This window comes from Monodelphis domestica, chromosome 8 (assembly GCF_027887165.1).
Source record: "Monodelphis domestica isolate mMonDom1 chromosome 8, mMonDom1.pri, whole genome shotgun sequence".
NCBI lineage: Eukaryota > Metazoa > Chordata > Mammalia > Didelphimorphia > Didelphidae > Monodelphis > Monodelphis domestica.
The window spans coordinates 44,773,932-44,795,444 of NC_077234.1; the positions used below are offsets into that span (position 1 = coordinate 44,773,932).

At 37.1% G+C, this 21,513-nt stretch overlaps 2 long non-coding RNA genes across 7 annotated transcripts in view; one reads left to right on the top strand and one right to left on the bottom strand.

The window, feature by feature from the left end:
* LOC103095705 (uncharacterized) overlaps positions 1-21,513 on the bottom strand; it is a 94,510-nt gene that overhangs the window by 31,473 nt on the left and 41,524 nt on the right. The window contains exon 3 of one of the 3 annotated variants that reach the window (XR_001624383.2): positions 16,464-16,570. The exons of the other annotated variants lie outside the window; for them this stretch is intronic. This is a non-coding gene — a long non-coding RNA (uncharacterized LOC103095705). The remainder of the gene's footprint in view (positions 1-16,463; positions 16,571-21,513) is intronic. 3 annotated transcript variants of the gene reach the window in all.
* On the top strand, positions 92-20,578 carry LOC103095240 (uncharacterized). 4 transcript variants are annotated; one of them, XR_471880.3, is made up of 6 exons: positions 92-444; positions 5,468-5,570; positions 11,157-11,261; positions 14,320-14,427; positions 16,477-16,577; positions 20,328-20,578. It is a non-coding gene; the product is annotated as an uncharacterized LOC103095240 (long non-coding RNA). The 4 variants fall into 4 exon arrangements; XR_008914179.1 differs by lacking the exon at positions 5,468-5,570 and having other exon boundaries at positions 95-444; XR_008914180.1 differs by lacking the exons at positions 5,468-5,570; positions 16,477-16,577 and having other exon boundaries at positions 96-444; positions 14,299-14,427.

A 21,513-nucleotide genomic window follows, 5' to 3' on the forward strand; every position in this document is an offset into this window, starting at 1 on the left:
CTTCAGTTTGGAACCTAGTCATCCTTCCTAATCCATCCTATCTCCATTCCTTCCTTCACCTAAAAGAACAAGGAAACACTCTGGGCATTATGAGGTATTATTACCTTCATAGGGATGAGAGAATGCTCAGCAGAAAGACTAGGAAAGGTATCAGAGAAAGAGAAACAGGATCTGAAGCCAGATGCTCTCTGATTTGTGCAGATCCAGCCTAATGCTCAATTTTATTCTTTCACTTCAGAATTTAGCGGAGGGTCACAGTGTTGGTTTATTAATTTACAAATATTGAGTCAATCACAAATGCTAGAGAATGCTGAGTCGAACCCAAACTGATATCATCTTTGTCAGCAAAATATCAAGTGGACTGATCATGGGTGGGAGTCTATGTTCCAAACCCTTTAGAAATACTGATCAACAGTTGGAAATTTTCCTTATGAATTCAATAAGGTAGGTCACTTAAGAGTCTCTAGTAAGCTGTCTAATTTGAAGAATGGCTTGTAATTTCAAATGATGGAGTGATAACTTGTTTTAAATGTTGCTATAATAATTTTATTGGTATGTCCTAATAATTCATATGAATTAATGAAGTTATTCTTGATTATATTCTTTAATGAAGTAATTCTTACTGAATAATAAAACTCATTTTGAGGAGAGTTCAATGAGATGTAATCAAAGCCTTCAAAATCAACTAGATGTATGTCTTCCTTTCAATATTAAGATATTCACCTGTCAGGGATGTCCAGTTCTAACCCTTGCCACATCTGGTCTGGATCATTGTAAAAGACTGCAAAATGCTTCCAGTGTCTCTTTCAGTTACCAAAATAATCTTCCTAAGTCATCAGTGTATATTATTCTTCTATTTTAAAAACTTCAGAAACTACCTTATGGCCTCAAGGATAAAATAGAATTCCTTATCCTGACATTCCAAGACTGCTAGATTTCAGCCTCAATTTACCTTTCCAGCTGTAATTCAGATTATTCTCCTATATATACTCTGCATTACAATTAAAGTGAGCTATTCACCAAAGTCAACATTCAATTTCCCACTTCTACATATTCCCATGGGGCCAACTACAATCTAGGCTGAGCAAGTTACTTCACCCTATTTGCTTCAGTTTCTTCATCTGTAACATGACCTGGAGAAGCAAATGGCAAACTATTCCAGTATCTTTGCCAAGAAAATCCAAAATGGGTTCACAAAGAGTCAACATGACTAAAACAACTCAACAACAACAATATATTTGAACAAGTTATATCCAGAATGAGTTGTCTTCTCCTTCCCCTCAAAGAGTCCTTTTCCTTCAAGGCACAGCTCCAGTTCCACTTCCTCAATGAAGCCTTTCCTGGTCTTGCCAATTGTTAGTATTCCTTCCCTTCTTAAATTACCTCGTATTTTACTTACCTTGATGCACATGGTATTCCCACAAGGATGTTACTTCCTGAAAAGTAGAGATTGTTTATGTTTTATCTTTGTATTCCTAGCACTGAGCACAGTGCTTTATATATAGCAAGCCTTTAATAAATGTTTGTTGAAAATATTTAATAAAATATATTTTTGTATTTTATATATATTTATATTTTATAAAACATATATTTCTAATAAAATCATATTCATTATTCTTATTAAGCAAGATTAAATTCATGATAGGATGTGGTGGTTGAGTTGTTGCTGTTGTTGTTTTTGTTGTATGTATGTGTGTGTTTTTTAATCTTCAGTGTTTCAAATTTGTCAAGGAGAGAGAGTAAGGGAGACAGAAGAAAGAAAGAAAGAAAGAAAGAAAGAAAGAAAGAAAGAAAGAAAGAAAGAAAGAAAGAAAGAAAGAAAGAAAGAAAGAAAGAAAGAAAGAAAGAAAGAAAGAAAGAAAGAAAGAAAGAAAGAAAGAAAGAAAGAAAGAAAGAAAGAAAGAAAGAAAGAAAGAAAGAAAAAGAAAGAAAGAAAGAAAGAAAGAGAGAGAGAGAAGGAGGGAGGGAGGGAGGAAGGAAGGAAGGAAGGAAGGAAGGAAGGAAGGAAGGAAGGAAGGAAGGAAGGAAGGAAGGAAGGAAGGAAGGAAGGAAGGAAGAAGAAAGAAAGAAGAAAGAAAGAAGGAATGGAGATTATAGGAATGCAGTTCCCCACTTTATTACCACTAAGGTCAAATTCTTTAACCACACCAAAACTACAAAACTGCTACCATTTCAATAGAAAAAAAAGTACAGTCTAGTATAGTGCTACTATAATACAAAGAGCTACCATCAATTAAAATCTTAACTAATTCCATTTGGTTCTAAGTGATGTTAGTTGAACAAAGATAGGTCTGGTTTTATCCTTGGACTGAGAGGTGAAATCAAAAGGCTCAGGTTTAGCATTAAACCTTGTCTTCCATGTGCCCCTCCTTCTCTTTCCCTCCTTCTCCCCTTTTATATCTTTACTGGTTTTGTTAGGTCTGAGTCTATAAATGAACAGACATTTTATATGAGAAATGACTCTAATCATTTCCAGTCAAGAAATTTATGAGGAAATCAATTACCACTGCAACAACATTCCAGTTTTGCTATATAATTCAAGAGGCAACATGGCATAATAGAGTATTGGACTGGGAGTCCAGACAACCTGAGTTCAAATGCTGCTTCAGACTTTTTCTAATTGTGTGGCTCTGAGCAAGTCACAAATCACATTAGCTTCTTTAAAAAGTGAGAACAGTAATCTCCACAGTTCCTAGCCCATAAGGTTGTTGTTTGATAAAAGAATCAGTCATTAAACATTTATTTAGTATCTTCTATGTGCTAGGCATTATTCTAAATCCTATGGATTGAAAAAATGCCAAACAACAGTCCCTACCCACAAGGAGCTCAATCTAAAGAGATAATAGAGAGAAAGTTTTATAAACCTTAACACACTACATAAATGCCTACCATATTATTATAAGATCTAGGGCATCAGAGGGGAAGGCATCAGAAACTAATTAAATAAATTCATGACTATCCTCTCCTACAAAACTATGCAAGCCTCTACCCAGAATGCCACCTATAGTTCTGATTGCTACGTCTCAAGAAAAGACATTCTGGAACTAGAAAGTATCTAGAGAAGAGTAATGGCAATAATGAAAAGGATGAAAATTGTTATTCTGTATAATGACCTTAAGTCTTTGATAAACAGTCATATTTATCAAGCACCAACTCCTGTTTATCTTGAATCTACCTAGTTGTTTATACATTGTCTTCCCCATTAAAATGTGGCCTCCTTGAAAGCAGTCTTCCTGACTCATGCCCAGCACTAACTACTATGCCACCTAGCTGGCCTACCATCCAGACATAAACTATTCTATGTTGCATTCAGCAACTGTACATCCATATTCCTTCTGTCAACTTTTGCTACTTCTTGGTGAAGTGGTATCCATTTGTCACTAAAACATTTCTATAAGTTTCTAACTGATTTATCATGTGTTCTGAGACCATCTCCCAATCCTCTTCCTCCTCCTTAAAGAAGGACATGTTTGTTTTTATCTAGTTATACTGAAGTGATGAGTCACAGTCAATAAACACTTATTAAGTGCCTATATGCCAAGCACTGGACTAAGAACTGGAGATGCAAAGAAAGGACATGAAACAGTCCCTGGTCTCAAAAAGCTTATAACCTAATGGGAGAAGACAACACATAAAAAGGAGCTGAAAAAGTGGTTGTGGGGGAGTGATGGAAGGGTACCCTACATGGGGGCAGGATGAAGTTCTACAACCAGGTGGAAAATAATGAGGTTCAGACTTGGAGACAAGAAGTCCTGGGTCCAAAACTGGCCTCAGATGCTTACTAGCTGTGTGACCCTGGGCAAGTCACTTAATCCTCATTGCCTAACCCTTATTACTCTTTTGTCTTATAACCAATACACAGTATTGATTCTAAGACAGAAGGTAAGGGTTTTGTTTTCTTTTTTTAATGATGAGTTAATGAGAGCCTCTGAATTCTCTCCTTAATTGGTAGAGGGTCTGGGAGGAGTTCTCCAAAGTCCACCATCAACCTTCTTCAGTCAGAAGGAGAGAAGAACCCCAGGAGTAGAGAGAGCTGAAGAAGTTCAGTGAGCTCCAGAGTTAATATCATTTTGCAGGACGATCTGAATCTGGAGAACCTGAATTCATGGGGAGATGTAATGTGTCCCGTGTTTCATTGATATTGTATTGGTTTTGATTTGGATACTTTCCAAATCTGTTAGTCCACTTTACAATCCCAAGATAGACTTTGACTAGTATTGTGTAGGCATTAACTGCTTTAAGAACATTCTTCCATTATTGTTTTTGATATTAATTATAATAACATTTTTTGTGATCAAAAGAAAATTCACCACACAGTGGCTGATGCTCCAGTGATTCAGCACATAGCTATTGGTATACCGACTGTACTAGACAGTGGAGATAAAAGAAAAAATGAAAAGCAATCTTTGCTCTCAAGAAGTCAATGCCTCAAGCTGCTGACATCACGGAGATGGGCTTTTTCTGAACTAAGATGGTCCTCCGATGTCACAATGAGCCTAATCACTACCAGATCTGTACGTAATGTCATTACAACTTTACAAACTGCCGAGACAAGTTTCCATGACCTAAACTTTGAGAAGCCATGTATGGCATAAGAAGACCTTCATGGAAGAGCCATAGGTCACACCTGTAAGAGAATACATTCTCAGATCGCTATCTAGTAAATGTCAGAAATCAGCACTCAAAAGACCAGTCCGGTATCCAGTTCTTCCTGAGGAAACTAGCTTCAGGAAGTTGTCCAAAAGAAGTCTTTGTATAACTCTTTCTATGCTAATCCATTACTAAGCTATTATCTTCCTTAGGTTCAATACTTTCTTTCCACAAGATAAGCAAAATTCTTTTTGAAAAGAGAAGTGAAGTTTTTCGGGAAAATAAAAATACCAGAAAATACTAACATATTTTAGCTTTCCTATGAATTATAATTATAGTTTAAAGAGATCATAAAGATCATAGGGGCCATAGATTGGTAGAGAACTTAGAGGTGATCTAGCCTATATTAAAATTCACATTTAAAAAATCTTCAGAATAATTATTTTGTCCTTTTATATTAATGATTCCTTTATTTGAGGTACTTATGAAGTATGAGGGATACTTATTCATTTGATACTTAATAAATTAATTATATAGTTATTTATGTATATGAATTAAGTAAAAAAAGAGAGGAAATGAATATTTATAAAAGTTAAGTGAACTCTCTAAGGTCACACAAGTAATAAGAGGTATAGCAAAAAATGAAATCTAGATTCTCTGGCTCCAGATATACTGTTTGATCCCCTGAACCATGTTCTACCCAACTCTAGAATAATTAATTTGAAGAAGCCAGTTTTTATAAAAATAAAAAGTTTCTCCAAAAGCTTGACAAACCCATTATTAACTTCTACAATCACATTACCAAATTTTTTAGTTATAATTCAAAATCATTTAAATAATCTTATAAACTGGCCACTATAACTTAATATTTTCTCAGATTTTCCTTTGGCCTCAAGGAAATCATGAAGGAAACTAGAGAAAACAACTTGAGGTTGACTGAGTCCCCAGGGTTCTGCTACTGTTGGATAGTAGTTAAGTAGGTGAGTCTGCGAAAGCTGAATCTTGTCCTCATCCATCCATCCATCTCTTCACGCGTGCATCCATTTATTTAAAATGTATTCATTCATCAAATATTCATTTATTCAAGCATTCATTCCAACATTCATTCAGTCACTCAAGCATCATTCATTCATTTATTCAGGCATTCATTCGTTCTGTTCTAGCATTTATTAATGACCAGAACTATGCTATGGATTGGAGACACAAAGATAAAATGAAAAGTGATTATACACAAGTGAAAAAAGTACACACAGATACATACAAAACATATATTAACAAAATATTAAAATATTAGGGACAGAATGCTGGCGCTAAGGGGAATCAGAAAAGGCCTCACATAAAAGAAGGACTTGAGCTGAGGGCTAAAAGAAACTATTTCAAAAGGTAGATGTGAGGAGGGAAAGCATTCCCCTAGGCACAGGGGTTGAGTCTGTCTATGAAAGGCCTAGAGGCATGCAAGAAATAGTATGTTGAAAAGAGAAAGCATAAAAATTGATTCCATTTTGCTTCTTCTGTAGACTCCTTTCCTCTCTCTCCACTCAAGGAAAGAGGAGAATATCAAATTAAAATCTTTCTACTTGAAACTGAGGACAAGAAGTAAGTATGGGAGAGAAGATGGAGACAGAGAGAATGAAATTATATTTTGGACACTGGGAGTCTAGGTAATGGGAGTTTCTGCCCCAAGGCATAAAAACTTGAAAAGTCCTTTTTTCACATTATTTCAAGAACCAAAGGATAGTCTTAAACAACTGGGTTCCATGAAAAAAATTTTTTTTTTAATTCTGTAACTCTAAAGGAGCTACCAAGGCAATCAGGAAGCCAGGCCAGAGAATGGTACACCCCAACTTTTAATGTAGCATATTTGGGGTGGCTGTTGTTTGCTTTATCACTTACATAATGTTAACATTCTTTAAAAATGGGCAGATGGATCTCATTCAAGTTCTGACAGTAACTCTTTGTTATTGGTACAAATGGCTTCAGAGGTATTTAATTACCATTAGTAGTCATCCGTTTGCTCCTAGCTGGTGACATTTAGAATGGTAAGGAGGCAGCATTCTTTGTGTCCAGTGAGTTCATAGAAAGTTAAACCTACTTTTGACAACAGACTCAAGCTTTGCTACCATTAACCCCTCTTCAGTTACTGGATGATGTGTTTGAACAGTATGAATGATTAATGAAGGCTAAACAGAATAGTCCAGTTTCTATCTTAAAACCTTTTTTTTGTTGTTGTTGTTACCCACCCAAAGAACAGGGCAACAAGTGAGGTGAGTTCAACTCAAGTATTCATCTAAATTGGTCTCTACTCTGGGAAATTGCTGTTTTGTCAACTTCATTTTCAAGAGAAGTAATAAATTAGTAGCTCTCCTCCTGATTAATTTTCCATTTAAAAGACTAATATCAGGGAGCACAATTTTTGCCCACTTGGCACCATAAAGACAACTTTACCTCATTGTCTAAAATAATGAACTGCCCTTTCTAAAGGGAATCAAGATAAATGTGTATACTTCAGGATTTTGCTGCTGCAAGTCCGAGGTTTACGCTAAGACAGGAAATGTTTCATCAGTGACATGGAAGGAAAAACTCATGTCTGGGAGATGCACAGGTCATTATCCTTCAAGGGATACTTATCTGGTTGATCTCTCCAAAGTGATCATTTGCAGAAGAAATATGAAAGGACTACTAGACATATATTCGAAAGAAGTCGGTGACAAAAGAATTCTCACATAGCATATAACTATAGTCCCCTATAGCATCCTATAGCATATAGTGAAATCATTTTAGCAGTATTTTTTATAGTTGGTTGTTGCCCTTCACACTCAACACACTCCACAAAAATGGCATCACTGGTGATGTCTTGTCTCATGCATGAATTGGATTTAAGTGAGTCAGATGCACCAAGTCATTGGCTTCCCTCTCTCTTTCAGAGTCACTGATACCCAATACCAAGAGTAGCAAAGAACTGAAAGAAAAGATCATCTATTTCAATTGAGGATTAGCTAAACTCATTATAATCTATCAACATACTGTGTTACTTTATCATAATAAATAATAGATGTGAAGAACACAGAAAATTTCAGGATACTTTTATGAATTTATGCAATGTGAAGGCAAATAAATGGCACAATGGATAGAGTGTCAGACCAAGAATCAGGAAGAAGTGAATTCAAATCCAGCCTCAGACACTTACTAGTTGTGTAAACATATAATTGTATGGAGATCAGAGGAACAGAAAAAAGGGGGAAGAACACATGTCTGGGCTAGTATATAATAACCAACATTTTGCCCTATCCCCTCCTCCTTGAGTCTCAAGGACCTAAACTACAGAAATTAACTCTGTGGCATCAGTGTGGTGATTCTCTGAACTTCTAGTTCTGGTTTAGAGAAATGAGAAACAGAGGGAGTGGGATAGGTTAGCACGATATTAGCTGTGCAATACTTCATTAATCCTAAGGGACAGATTTCAACATCCAGCTTAGAACAATTCTGCTCTGTAAAAGTCACTTAGAGCAAAGACCTAGAACTAAGCTGGTGAACTGTGTATTGCTCAGTACGGAAGAATACTAAGATGCTTTGAGATTCAGCCCTGAAAGTTACCATCATCAAAAGGGAGAGAGTCAGGCAGTAAAAGTAGGGGGAAATAAAGGAAAAAAATATCAAAAATTATCATAGCTCAAGAAGAAGAAAATTCAAAGACTTTGAACATGGGTAGATAAATTAACATGAACAGCAGAAGGAAATATGGCCTCCAGATCTAGTAAATCAATTCAGATTATCTATGAATAAGTACTGAAAACAAAGGAAAATTATGCAGCACTTGATGAGAGAGGACCCTGTAAAATTTGAGAAAAACATTGAACCACAGCATATTGTTCCTAAGAACTTTATTTTTAAACTATGTTTTGTTTTTAATATTATTTTGAAGTTGAGTTCCAAATTCTTTCCCTCCCCTCCCCTGCTCACTGAAAAAGCAAACAAAATTATATCAATTATATTTATAAAATCACATAAAACATTTAAATGTTAGATATATCACAAAAAGATAGAAAATTAACCTTCAATTTGAACTCAGAGTTCATCAGTATTCTCTCTGGAGATGGGTTGTATTTTTTCATCATAAATCCTTTGGAATTTTCTCAGATCATTGTATTGATCAGTATAATCAACTATTTCACAGTTGATCTTCATTACAACATTGCTGTTATTATTCACAATGATCTCCCACTTTTTCTTACTTTGTTTTGCATCAGTTCATATAGGTCTTCCAATGCTTTTTTTCTGAAACCCTTGTCCTCATCATTTCTTATAGGAAAATAGTATTCTATCACAATTATAAGCCACATTATGTTCAGCCATTCCCCAATTCATGAAGATCCCCTCAACTCAACCATGAAAAAAGCTGGTCTACATATTTTTGTACATATAGATCTTTTTCCTTTCCCTGAATAATTTAAAAGAGAAATGGGAATTATCAGAGCAGAATCTATGACTTCCAGAGAAAGAATAATTGGCAGAATAGAAAAACTTAAAACTACAATGTAAAGTTTTACCAAGGAAATAAAAGAGAAAACAATGGATTGGGAATGCATATACAAAGAAGCAAAAGAATCTAGGAAAGGAGAAGCAAAACAAAACAACAAAAAATTTTAAAATATATTCACTCTCCAAGAAAAACATACTAACCTCAAAGACATGATGCACAGAGACAATCTAAGCATTCTATAATGTAATAAATACTATACATTATAATGCAATAAATAACATGAGAATTGCCCAGAACTTCTGAACACAGAAAATTAAATGCCAATTGTGAGAACTCATAGATCGCCTCAAAAAAAAAAAACAACAATGCAGCATATTCCAAGATATATAGTGGTTAAATTAAATAATCCAGTTCAGAAATAAGTCTTGCAAATGATCAGTAGAAAAACATTCAAATACAAAGTAAAGGCAATGCAAATAACAAATCTGTTTTGCACCCACTAGAAAACATAGCAGGGATAGGAGCAATGTATTCTAAAGAACAGTGGAGATCACCATACAGCCTAGGGCGACCTCCCCCACCAAAAAAATCTGAGTTTAATTGCAAATGAAAAAAGATTTTTGAAAAGGCATCTGATAATAAAGAGACATTTGAAATATTCTTAGAAAGCAGATATGAAGAGAATATTTGCTTCTGGAACACCCTAGAACTGGAAGGGGTGTGGATAGGGAAAGTCTCCTTCAGAGAGTACAATTTGAACTGTCATAAAGGAAGACAGGAAATCCAGGAAACATTAGTGAAGAGGAAGAGTATCTCTCAAATGAAGGATAGCCAAGAGAAAAGAAATAATTGCGAGTTCATGTCATATAAAAACAACATCCAGAAGGAGTTAAGTATAAGAAGATTGGGCCGGTAGGAAGGAGCCAGGTTGTGAAGGGCTTTAAATTCCAAACTGAGGATTTTACATTGGATCCTGGAGGTGATGGGGAGCCATTGGGAATGATTGAAGAAGGAAGGGGAACACATCCAGACAAAGATCTCTTAACATAGTTTCTGCACATTTAAAAAGATATTTTGATAAATATTTCAGTATAATTGGTTTCCTTTGTAATTGATTCTACATATTTTATTTTACACATTTTTAAAAAGTATTCTGAGAAGGGGTCCATAGACTCGACCAGACTGCAAAATGGGTCTATGACAAAAAAAAATAAGAACACCTAATTTAGGCCATCCTCCTGCCTCCACAAAGTCATTAGTCAAAACCATCCCAGTTGATGGGTACATATCAATTCAATTCAACTGAAGAAACAGTGATAGAATGCTAAGCCTAGAATCAGAAAAACTACTTCCTGAGTTAAAATCCAGGCTTGGACACTTACTAGCTATGTGACCCTGAAAGGGGTCTTCATGAAGTGGAGGGTCCTAGCTGACCCTTGAGTAAAACTGAGGATTCTGAAAGCTGAGGGTTAGGAGGAACCGAACCCTAGTTATGGACTGAGGGAGTGGCTTGTAAGAATGGATGGTGGCAGCAGATGGAATGTTGAGTTCCAAAAACTGGGAATAGAAACATAGAGTATGTGTGTTTCCCTAATCCCTAAAGTTCTTAAGAGAATGAGTCTGACTACATTAAATATAAATACAAATTCCTCCAACATTTCCCCCCAGATTTGTTTCTCACTAGGTTAAAAATATCCCTACACTTCACCCAAACTGCTCTTCTCCAAATATACTCCACACTTTAATGCCTCTATAAGTCCAAACATTCTCATTTTCTCTCTCTAGGAAGTCCTAGTCCAAATCCTCTGTTGGAGTTAGTAAGTACTATACTGAGAGCTGTGCATCCATGGAAAGGAAAAAATAGTTCCTCTGCTCAAAGAGGTCACATTCTAATATGAGGGACAATAAGCAAGTAACATTAAACATGCAAAGTATTTATGGTGTAAAATGGAACACTGGCTGATTGCTGTCCTTCATACTCAAAGAGAACCAAAATGCCATCACTGGTGATATCTTCTGACATGCATAAACTGGATTTAAATGAGGCAGAATTGCACAAAGTCATCAGTCCCACTCTCTCTTCCAGAGTTATCCAAGTTGAGCAGCAAGACAAAAGCCAAGGTGACCAGTGATTGAAAGGAAGGTAATCTTAGAGAAAAGGTACGCCAGGAAAGACTTCTCATATAAAGTGGTATGTCAAACAGCACATATGCATTCATTAACAGCTCATTTTATGTTAGGCACTATATTAAGATTAGGAATACAGATACAAATAGAAAGACAATCTTTGCTCTCAAGGAGTTTATATTCTAGTGGGAGGAGACATCACAGGAAAAAAAAAAGGCCTAAAAGATGACGGAGGGAGAAAGATGAAAGGTACCTAGCCCAGAGGGCACAGCAGAAAGTTGGAGTGTCAAGACTGTAGTCTGGAGAGCAATGATGATATGCTTGGCTTGGACCTTCTCCTTAAAATGAAAATTCTAGGAGGAAATAGTCAATGAGAGGGAGAGGCCAAAAGGGCTTAAGGGACTTCCAATGTGTGAAGTCCAGGAATAGTGACCTGCCAGGGTTTTAAGGCATTGTAGATAAAGTCTGAGAGAGTCAGGAGTGGAGCCTAGAGAGGAATAAAGAAGATCTGAGCTGAGTCCTCCCTAGAGAATTGTCTGCAGAAAATAAAAGCTAAGAAAAGACCATTGGATCTGGCACTTTTGAAGCTATTAAGTGACAAAATTTGACCCCTAAGAAGTGAGAATGTACTCCCTTCTCTTTCTATAGAGAAGTAGTGGATCATGGGTGTGGAATTTACTATTTGCTATTGTGCTCATTTGAAATGTTGATTGATTTTGCAGAAACTTTCCCTTCTTTTTTGTTCTTTATTTTAGGAGATAGCACTTTGAGAGGGAGGAAGAGAAATAGATTGGGAGATGAAGGTGATATTAGAGAGATTTGAACTTGAATGACTGGACTGAAAAAGTAGTCATTAATGATACAATATGAACCAGGAAGTCAATCTCTAATGAGGTCCTCCAGGGTCTAATATCTTTAATCATTCCCTAAGGAAAAAAGTCACAGATAGCACATTGATCAAATGTGCAAATGACATCAAGCAAAAGAAGGAAAATGAAAACTAAAGGACCCGAATAATAACCACAGCCTAGATTGTTAGAACAACTCTAATAAACTGACATCTGTTTTGTTGTTCAATCATTTTTAAGTCATGTCTGACTCTTTGTGAACCCTTGTGAGGTTTTCTTGGCAAAGAGACTGGAATGGTTTGCCATTTCTCTTTCTAGATCATTTTACAGATGAGGAAACTGAGGCAAACCAGATTAAGTGGCATACTTAAGGTCACATAGCTAGTAATTATCTGAGACCAGATTTGAACTCAAGAAGACAGGAAGTAAGTCTTCCTGACTCCAGGTCACACTGTGCCAACAGGCTACACCATTGCTCTTATTAGAGGCCATGAAAACTATCTTTCTCATTTCACACATGAAGAAGGAGAGACTTCAAAGACTAGCAGAAGGTCCTGGAGGTTTAGGAAGCATTGGAACTGAGTGAATCCAGGTCGTAAAGTCTAGTAGAGCTCCAAGTTCAAAATTTTAAAAATCAACATTATGAGGAGAAGGGCCATTTAATGTTTTATTTTTAAAAATCTGGGAGGTTTTAACAGTCTGTAAGCTTACTATATATCTCAATAGTTGAGATAATAACTAAATAGTCTGACTTCAGATATGGAAGTATCACTACTTAGCAATTCCTTCTTGAGATTCAAGTGAACAGTCGCTGTGTAATCCTGGTCAAGCCTCAGTTGATGCATCTGTAAAATGGTGACACTCTAGTAAATAATTCCCAAAGTCCCTTCTCATTTTAATTCTCGAGAACTCGGTGTTTCTAAGGACTCCATTACTGATTGCTGCCCATACATGATGAATTGTAGAGATCATATTCCTCAGGGGCCAACATCATGGGTTTCTCCACCTTGATTCTTCATGGTGGAGCAGCTATGCATATTAGAACTCACTTGCTAGGGCGGTCATGTAGATTTGTAGGAAACAGCCTTGAATCTAAGCTTTCTACAATCTGCCACTAACCAGAGCTACAGGAAGGAGAGAAAGAAACACAGGAGAAGAGAGACAGAGACAGAGCAGAGAAAGACAAATGGTAGAGACTATGAAGTGCCAGGGAGGGCAAAGTCGGCCACCCAAACAGTGACAGAGACCTAGCCACCCAAACTGCAGATGACCTCTAATTGGTCTCTTCCACTGAGGCTGCTGCCTCATTGCCTTCCCCTGCTGGAAGTTTCAAAATTGGCTCTTAAAATAACTATCAATATAGCTCAAAAGAGTAACTCCATTTTAAAATCAAAGGGGACTCATATGGTGAAAAAAGGTCATCAAATCTCATTTTGGGGTCAGACTTAGAAGAAGAAAGAATTTTGACAGGAAATAGATGAAGAGATTTGAACAGAGTGGGACAGTGCCTGGAAACCTTCGTGAGGGACTCTGACAATAGAAACCTTCATAGATACACATTACTACAAGGTAAATTGATAAGGAAGAAGGAATTAGTTGCATCAAATGTTCTCATCAGCATGCTCTGCTCGGAGTGGCATCAATACAATACACGTATCATTTTTAATGCTAAATATGATGAAATCAGGGGTGTTGATCCCTTCTTATATTTGGAGAGTGTTCCTAAGGGAAAAACCAGAAATGACCAGATTGTGATCTACCTTACTTAGTAAGCTTCAGGTGCGATTGAAACTTGGTGTCATAAGACCCCATTACTAGAATATGGCTCTGGTGGACCTTAGTCAAAATAAACAGGATAGGTTAGGGCCCTAGGGTGAGGTGTAACCTTACGACCAAGTAGCATATTGGATTGAGTGCTGGGTCCAGAGTCAGAAAGACTCAGCCTCCTGAATTCAAATCTGACCTCAGATATTTACTAGCTGTATAACCCTGGGCAAGTCACTTTATCCTGCTGTTCTCAGTTTCCTCATCTGTAAAATGAGTTGAAGAAGGAAATGACAAATCACTCCAGTGTTTCTGCCAAGAAATCCTTAAATAGGGTCACAAAGAGTTAGATTCAACTGAAAAACTAATATTAAGATAAACTATTTAAAGAAATCCAAGAACCAGGAAGGGAAGAGGTATGGTAGAAATGCAAACTATTACTACTGTGATTTGGGGAAGCCTCAGTATCATCTTAAATTAACTTCACAGTTATGTCTCCCAATGTGGTAGGGGACAGTATTTCCACAGGCAGGGAATGAGAAGAAAGGAATGGGTGACTGTTGGAGAAGTCAAGTCCTGCTCTACACCTACCCAAGCTTTGGAGGAAAAGAAAAAAAGGTAAGTCCCCGATTGAAAGAAAGTATCCCCTTCTTCCCCCATACACACTCCAGGAATGAAACGTTAAGTCCACAAACATTTCTTAACAGTTGCTTACTATGTTCCGGGCACTGTGCTAAATAATAGACAGTGTAGCCCAGCTGAAAAATACATTGGAGATATAAAACTGTGTATACCTTCTGACCCAACAATATTATCATTTGGTTTAGTGGTCAAGGAAAAAGGAAAAGAAACTCTATGTTCTAAAGTATTTATAGCAGCTCTTTCTGTGGTAGTGAAGAACTGGAAACCAAAGGGATGCCCATCATCTGGGGGATGGTTGAACAAATTGTAGTATGTGCTCGTAATGGAATACTCTTGTGCAATAAGAAATGACAAGCAAGATGATCACACAAGAAAACTAAAACTGGAAAGGCTTATAGCTAGTGATGCAACGTGAGATGAGCAGAACTAGGAGAATGCTGTACACAGTAACAGCAACCGTGAATGATGATCAGTTGTGAATGATTAACTATTATCAACAAGGCAAGGATGCAGGACAGCTCCAAGACATTAATAATAATAATAAAGGATTTCCACCATCATAGAAGGAGCAGACACAGTCCAAATGCTGATTGAAGTATAACATTCTTCATGTGACTTCCTCCATGAATTTTTCTTTAGTGTAAGTAAATATGGTTTTTTAAATGACAAACAAAGAAATGAGTATGATATGACAATATATGTAAAAACTACATCATAATGCCTGCCTTCCAGTGAGGAGTGTTGAGAGAGAGGGGGATGACCCGGAGTGCAGAATTTAAAAAAACCCAAATTTTTAAAAATTGTATAGACATATAATCTTGAAAAATTAAGAATTTTAAATTTCAAAAAATTGGATTTGGAGCCAGATAAATTTAGTTCAAAATTCCGCTTTATTATTTACTACCTGCATGGAATTGGGCAGTAATTTTCCCTCTTTCTGAGTCTGTTTTCCCAACAATAAAATAAAAAGTTAGACTAGATGACCTTTAAAGTCCCGTCTAGCCTATTTCCTACAAAATCTAAGCTCTCACAAGAGTGAGAGAGAAAATAAATTACTTGAAGCCAAGTCCTGCTACTGATCATTTATTTACTTTTACCTGTGAAAGAGAAACTATGTAAGATGAAGTGTCGTTGTTATGATCACACATATTTGGGAACTAGATAACTTTTTGACGTTTTCTACAATGGCAGATGAGTTTTGAAGTGTTTCTGCCTCCTGGTCTAAGTACAAAGAGGAATGAAAGGAAGAAAATCAGACCCACTTTCTCAACCCCAACATTCTCCATGTCCTAATCCTCAAGCTCCTCAAGAGAAAGGCATTCTATAAGTGAAAGAGATGGCTCCAATTCAGTCTTTCACTTAGCACCATCATTATAAGCACACTCCCCTCCTTCCAATTTAGTTCTCATTTGCAATCCCCCTAAAATATTGAAGTTTCTAAGGTCTTGGGCTATTTGTGCTGGACCTGTGGTAGAGCCTTCTAAGCTCCTATTGGTTTGATCCACCATGGTCAAACACACTATACATTGATCCTTGTGTACTGATATCATTTTTGGTCCTCTTCTAATACAAAGGACAACCACCAACCAACCAGCCAGCCCTGGACCATTCCAGATTTAGTGCAAACTCCCACCACTGGCAAATTTTCCTATCTTCTGTTTCTGTCTGGTTCTCAGAGGTATAACAGTTTACTTTTGTACTGCTAAATAGTTACAGAAATGTTTCTAAAAGACTTTCCTCCAGTGAGGTATAACGTCCTTGAGGGCAAGGATCATTTCCCTTTCTCCTTGGTCTCCCAGGTGCCAGACCCACAGCCAACACTTAAATGTTTGCTTAGACGAATCAAACAGCCCTATGGTTCAAGTCTGAGGATTGTTCCAGGCATTGAAAATACAGAGGCAAAATCAAAACAGGTCCTGCTCTCAAAGGGCCTATATTCGACTGGGGAAAGTAAAATTGATGAAATAAATACAAAGGCATTTTAGGGAGATGGGTAGTATAATTATTATTACCTCCATTTCGCAGAGAAGAAAAAGGCTCAGAGTGATGGCCAGAGCCACACAGTTCATCCATTCTAAGGCTGACATTCAGAACCAGCTCTTCTGACTCCACATTCTCTCTGTCAGGTATAAGATACATGTTTCTCTTCAGTGGTCCCATATAGTTCCCTCTTCTTCTTTCCCAGTGTCTATGTCACCTGCCACTCATTCCTCTGTTTAATCTTGTTCCTTGTTGGATTCAAAACTCAATGAGTAATGCTTTCCCGGCTGTAACAATTATTTCTTATTAATATGCTTAAAGGGATAATTGAGAAATACACAGCATAAATGATGTTTGCCCCCAAGTTCATATCTGTTTTTGTACCTGACCTCCTAATATGACCAACTTGAGATATCCCAATTAATGATAATGAAACTAATTTATTTCTTTGTAATATTTGATCTAGAATAAGCACAAGAGATCCATGCACTCTATGCAGAGGAAATAGCTACACATTAGTCTTGATCAATTATTAGTGCTTAATAATAAATGTGTCTGCTGACAGGCTATGGAAGGTTTCTGGGCCATTTTAATTAATTGGGAGGAAGCTTGAAGAAGGAAAATCATTAGATAAGTTTCTAGTTGCTCAGAGAGACAAGCATTCATAGGATCAAACATAGAAAACTAGAAGAGATGTTTTTGTTGCTCAATCATTTTTAAGTCATGTCTGACTCTTTGTGAACCCTTGTGAGGTTTTCTTGGTAAAAAGACTGGAATGGTTTGCCATTTCTCTTTCTAGACCATTTTACAGATGGGGAAACTGAGGCAAACCAGGTTAAGTGGCATACTCAAGGTCACATAGCTAGTAACTATCTGAGACCAAATCTAAATTCAAGAAGACAGGGAGTAAATCTTCCTGACTCCAGGTCACACTGTGCCAACAGGCTACCCATTGCTCTTATTAGAGGCCATCAAATCTGTCTTTCTCATTTCACACATGAAGAAAGAGAGACTTCAAAGACTAGCACAAGGTCCTAGAGGTTTAGGAAGCATTGGAACTGAGTGAATCCAGGTCGTAAAGTCAGAGATTTTCTATGATGCCTCCCATTCCATTTAGATCAACATCCAAGCCAAAGGGCTGACAAGGATGCACAGTTTTGGTTCCTTTGGAAGAAAATATTTGCTTTTAAAACCTGAACATTATGGGTAGAACAGATGAGTTGAAATGCTTATTAGCAAGTCTTAGAACAAAGATTCTTCTGCCTCAAGGAGATCCTCTTTAAAGACTCTCAAAGTGCTTTGCAAAAAGCAAGTAGAATCTGCCTCTGTTAATCAGTCAGGGAATCAAATCACCGACTTAGAGCTAGACGTCTCTGAGGTCATAATGTCCAACACCCCCCATTTTGGAAATGATTTGACCAGGTTTGCACAGGGGGGTAGCAGAGGCAGACCTTTTAGGCATTAGAGAAAAACCTTCCAACAACAATAATTCCTCTTCTCCATTTCAATTAATTTCCCAACTTGGCTATACTATAATTGTCTGGGGGCAGGAATGGGGAAGTCTAGTAGGGAGCAGAGTCCACAGAGAAGAATGCAGGTGGGATGAGGAGCAGTCCCAGAATAACAGGGCAATGACATCATCAGAAGACACTGATGGTCTGGTAGAGCCACAGATATGACACCAATGAGGTTAAAGTTGTCAAGAAAGGCTTTCAAGAGAGTAAGAACTTGACTTAACCCTGAAGGATGGATTGGGTCTAAATGTGTGTGAGAGGGAAGGGGTAAAGTGCATGGCATTTATGTGCCTACAAGAAGCAGTAAATGGGATAGTGAGTGGCTAGTCCAACTAGGAAAAAACTACATGCCACAGAAGAGTAAGAAGTAAGGATAAAAGGCCTTGAAAACCAAGCATAAGAGTTTAAGATTGATATAGGACAATATGAGGGTGCCCAGAAGTTGGTCTTAAAATGATCTCTAATTTCAAAATATAGACTCCGTGAAGTTCAATAGTTCATTTTTAATCTTGGGCAAAGGAATACCTTAAAAACTTAAAAGAGATAAAGATCGCAATGACAAGTGCTCATTTCAGGACCAGGAATCACTTTCCTTCCATTTCCTCCAAAAAAACTCTCTATGGATCTCACCAAGACCAATGAGAGCCACTGTGGGTTTCCAACATTCCTCCCTCTGGGGATCATGATAATTCCTAAATGACCCTCCAGGTTTCAATCTCTCTTTCAGTCTGCAAGTTCATTGTATTTGTGAAGGAACTCATATGAATGTTACGGCTATTACATTCAGCAAGGAACTGGATCCTATTCACAAACTCTTTTTGATAAGATTAGAAAATAAAAATCCAAATGACAAGAAGTTGGAGAACCTGATTGATATAGGTTGTGAATATCAACCAAATTCGGAGAGGGAACTATTCAAGCTTAAACAGATTGGCAAAGCAGATCAACATTCACATTTGAAGATGTGGGATTTGAAGAGGGATCTAAATCCCAGACTTGAAGAGTAACTGGAGTGTAACTAGCTGTTTGATTATTTGTTATGAATTAGTTGTATGACTAATCATTAGTAACAATTTTTTGCATTTTTATATTGAAAATTTTTATTTAATTAATTTAGAATATTTTTCCATGGTTACATGATTCATGTTCTTTCCCTCTGCTCCTCTCCCCCCTATAGCCAGTGCACAATTCCACTAGGTTTTATATGTATCATTAATCAATATCTATTTCCATATTATTGATATTTGCACTAGAGTGATCATTTAGAGTCTACATCCTCATCATATCCCCATCAACCCATGTGATCAAGCAGTTTCTTCTGTGTTTCTACTCCAACAGTTCTTTCTCTGGAAGTAACAATAAATTTTAATTTCATTTTCAAAAACAAAGCTTATAATAATAGTCCCATTTCCCAGAATGGAGGGGCACATACATATGTTGACTACAACATATAACCAATCAAGTACTTGGATGAACCACAGAAGTAATGGGAAGCCATCAAGAAATTGGTTGACAAAGAACTTTGGCCAGTCACATGGACAGAAAGAGGGATGACAAGGGAATGGCCACGGGGCTTTAGTGGGATCTTTGCTATGTCAGAAAAAAGCAAAAAATACGTCATCATGTATTATGGACCCCTTGGAAAGAACATTTAAGAGGAGCTGGATGAGAGTAATAGGCAGGGAAGCATAAATAGGCTGTAGTCTGTAACACTAGAGGAGACTTAAAAATTGATACAACCACTGACCCACTTGAGTGTCATGAGAACCTCAAAGCAAAAGAACTGACCCATTTAGTCATTCCCTGCCCAGCCTCTAGATTCTTCACTCCTATTCCTGTTGCTATATTCATGGTGTTTCACCTTGCCGGTGGTGTGAAATATTTTGAGAAAATGATGCTCTCATAACTTCTACTTTGAGAGCTCAGTCAATCAGCGATTAAGCACTAATCTCTTCTAAATGTTATTTCAAGAATATTGTTAAAACTGAAGAGAAAGGTTGGGCCTTCGAGCAACATCCATTTCAATTAACTTCAGCTTCAGAGTGTGGCTATGTGGCAGCTCCTAATTGTACCTTACTAGCATTCTGCTATCCTTCACTGATCTCACTTTCCTGGACTATTCTTTGAATTTTATGAATCACATTTCTGTTTGAGCTGCTGAAAGCAAATGAATAATTATCAAGATACAATTGTCTATCGTTTGTAAAATATTATATAAAAGGATTTTTTCTTATATTATGAAGTGTGTTTGGAAACCATTGTTTCCAATTTGTGAACTCTACTGTGAGATAAAAAGGTTGTCTCTCCCTTCAGGGAATAGAAAAAAGTTTCTTAAATCAAGAAAATGGCACCAGGTAACCCATCACTTTGCTTTTTCAATAGGGCATGAGAGTCAGCAGATCCTCCTCAGCGGTAACTATGGGCACTGCTCTACCAGGGGGCTCCTCCCTCCAACCACCCACTGACTTCAATGGGAACCATTGCCATGAATGCCTGAATGTTTGACAAGAAAATAACCAGAGTACTGTCATCAGTAACAAGGTTTTTCCTCATTAAAAAATGTCCTCTTTCTAGTAAGAAGTTCTGGAGCCATTCAGTGGCTCAATTATTTTTTCTACTCAGGCAAAGACTACTGTGGGGTTAGTAGAACGATTCAGAAGATCCAAATTTAAGTTCTGGCTTGACTACTTTCTAGCTGTTATGATGTTAGACAAGTTCTTTTACTTCCCCAGGCTTCAGTAGTTTCATCTGTAGAATGGGAGGGGTTGGACTAGATCTTGTAAGGTCCCTTCTAGCTCTGATGTCCTATAAATCTATGAAAAGCAGAATGGTATAATGATTAGAGAATAGAAATAGGAATTAGGAAAACCTCTTGAATTCATCCCAGACATGAAAAAAGCTGATTATGACCCTGGATAAACCATAATTTCTAGAGCCTCAATTTCCTCATTAGTAAAATAAAGTGCAGCTAGATGATGCAGTGAATAGAGTGCAGGACCTGGAGTTAGAAAGTCCACATATATGAACCTCAGATACTTTCTAATTGTGTGACCCTGGGCAAGTCACTTAACCATGTTGGCCTCAGTTTATTCTTCTGTAAAATAAACTGGAGAAGGAAATGGCCAACCATTCCAGTATCTTTGCCAAAAAAATCCAAACAAACCCAAATGGGGCCATGAAGAGTCAGACAAGACTGAAACAATCCAACAACAACAAAATGGTACTAATTTCACCAGATTATTGTAAGACTCAAATGATAACATGTAATGATTTCATCTGTGAACTTTCAAACTCTTTGTAAATGCAAGCTATTGCTATCCTGTAGTCTATATAGCACCTAGATCTCCAAATTACATTTTTAAAACCTTAGAACTATAATTAACATTTGCCTTGTAGTGCCACCCAATCCATTTTGACCTTGTATATTCTGTGCTCTCCTTTGTTTTTTTTCAGTAGAATGCAAGTTCTTGAGGTCAGGGACTGTTTCATTCCTGTCTTTGTATCATCAGTATCTAATACAGGGTTTCTTAGCCGCAGGTTTTGATCTTGTTTTTTGTTTTCATTTTGA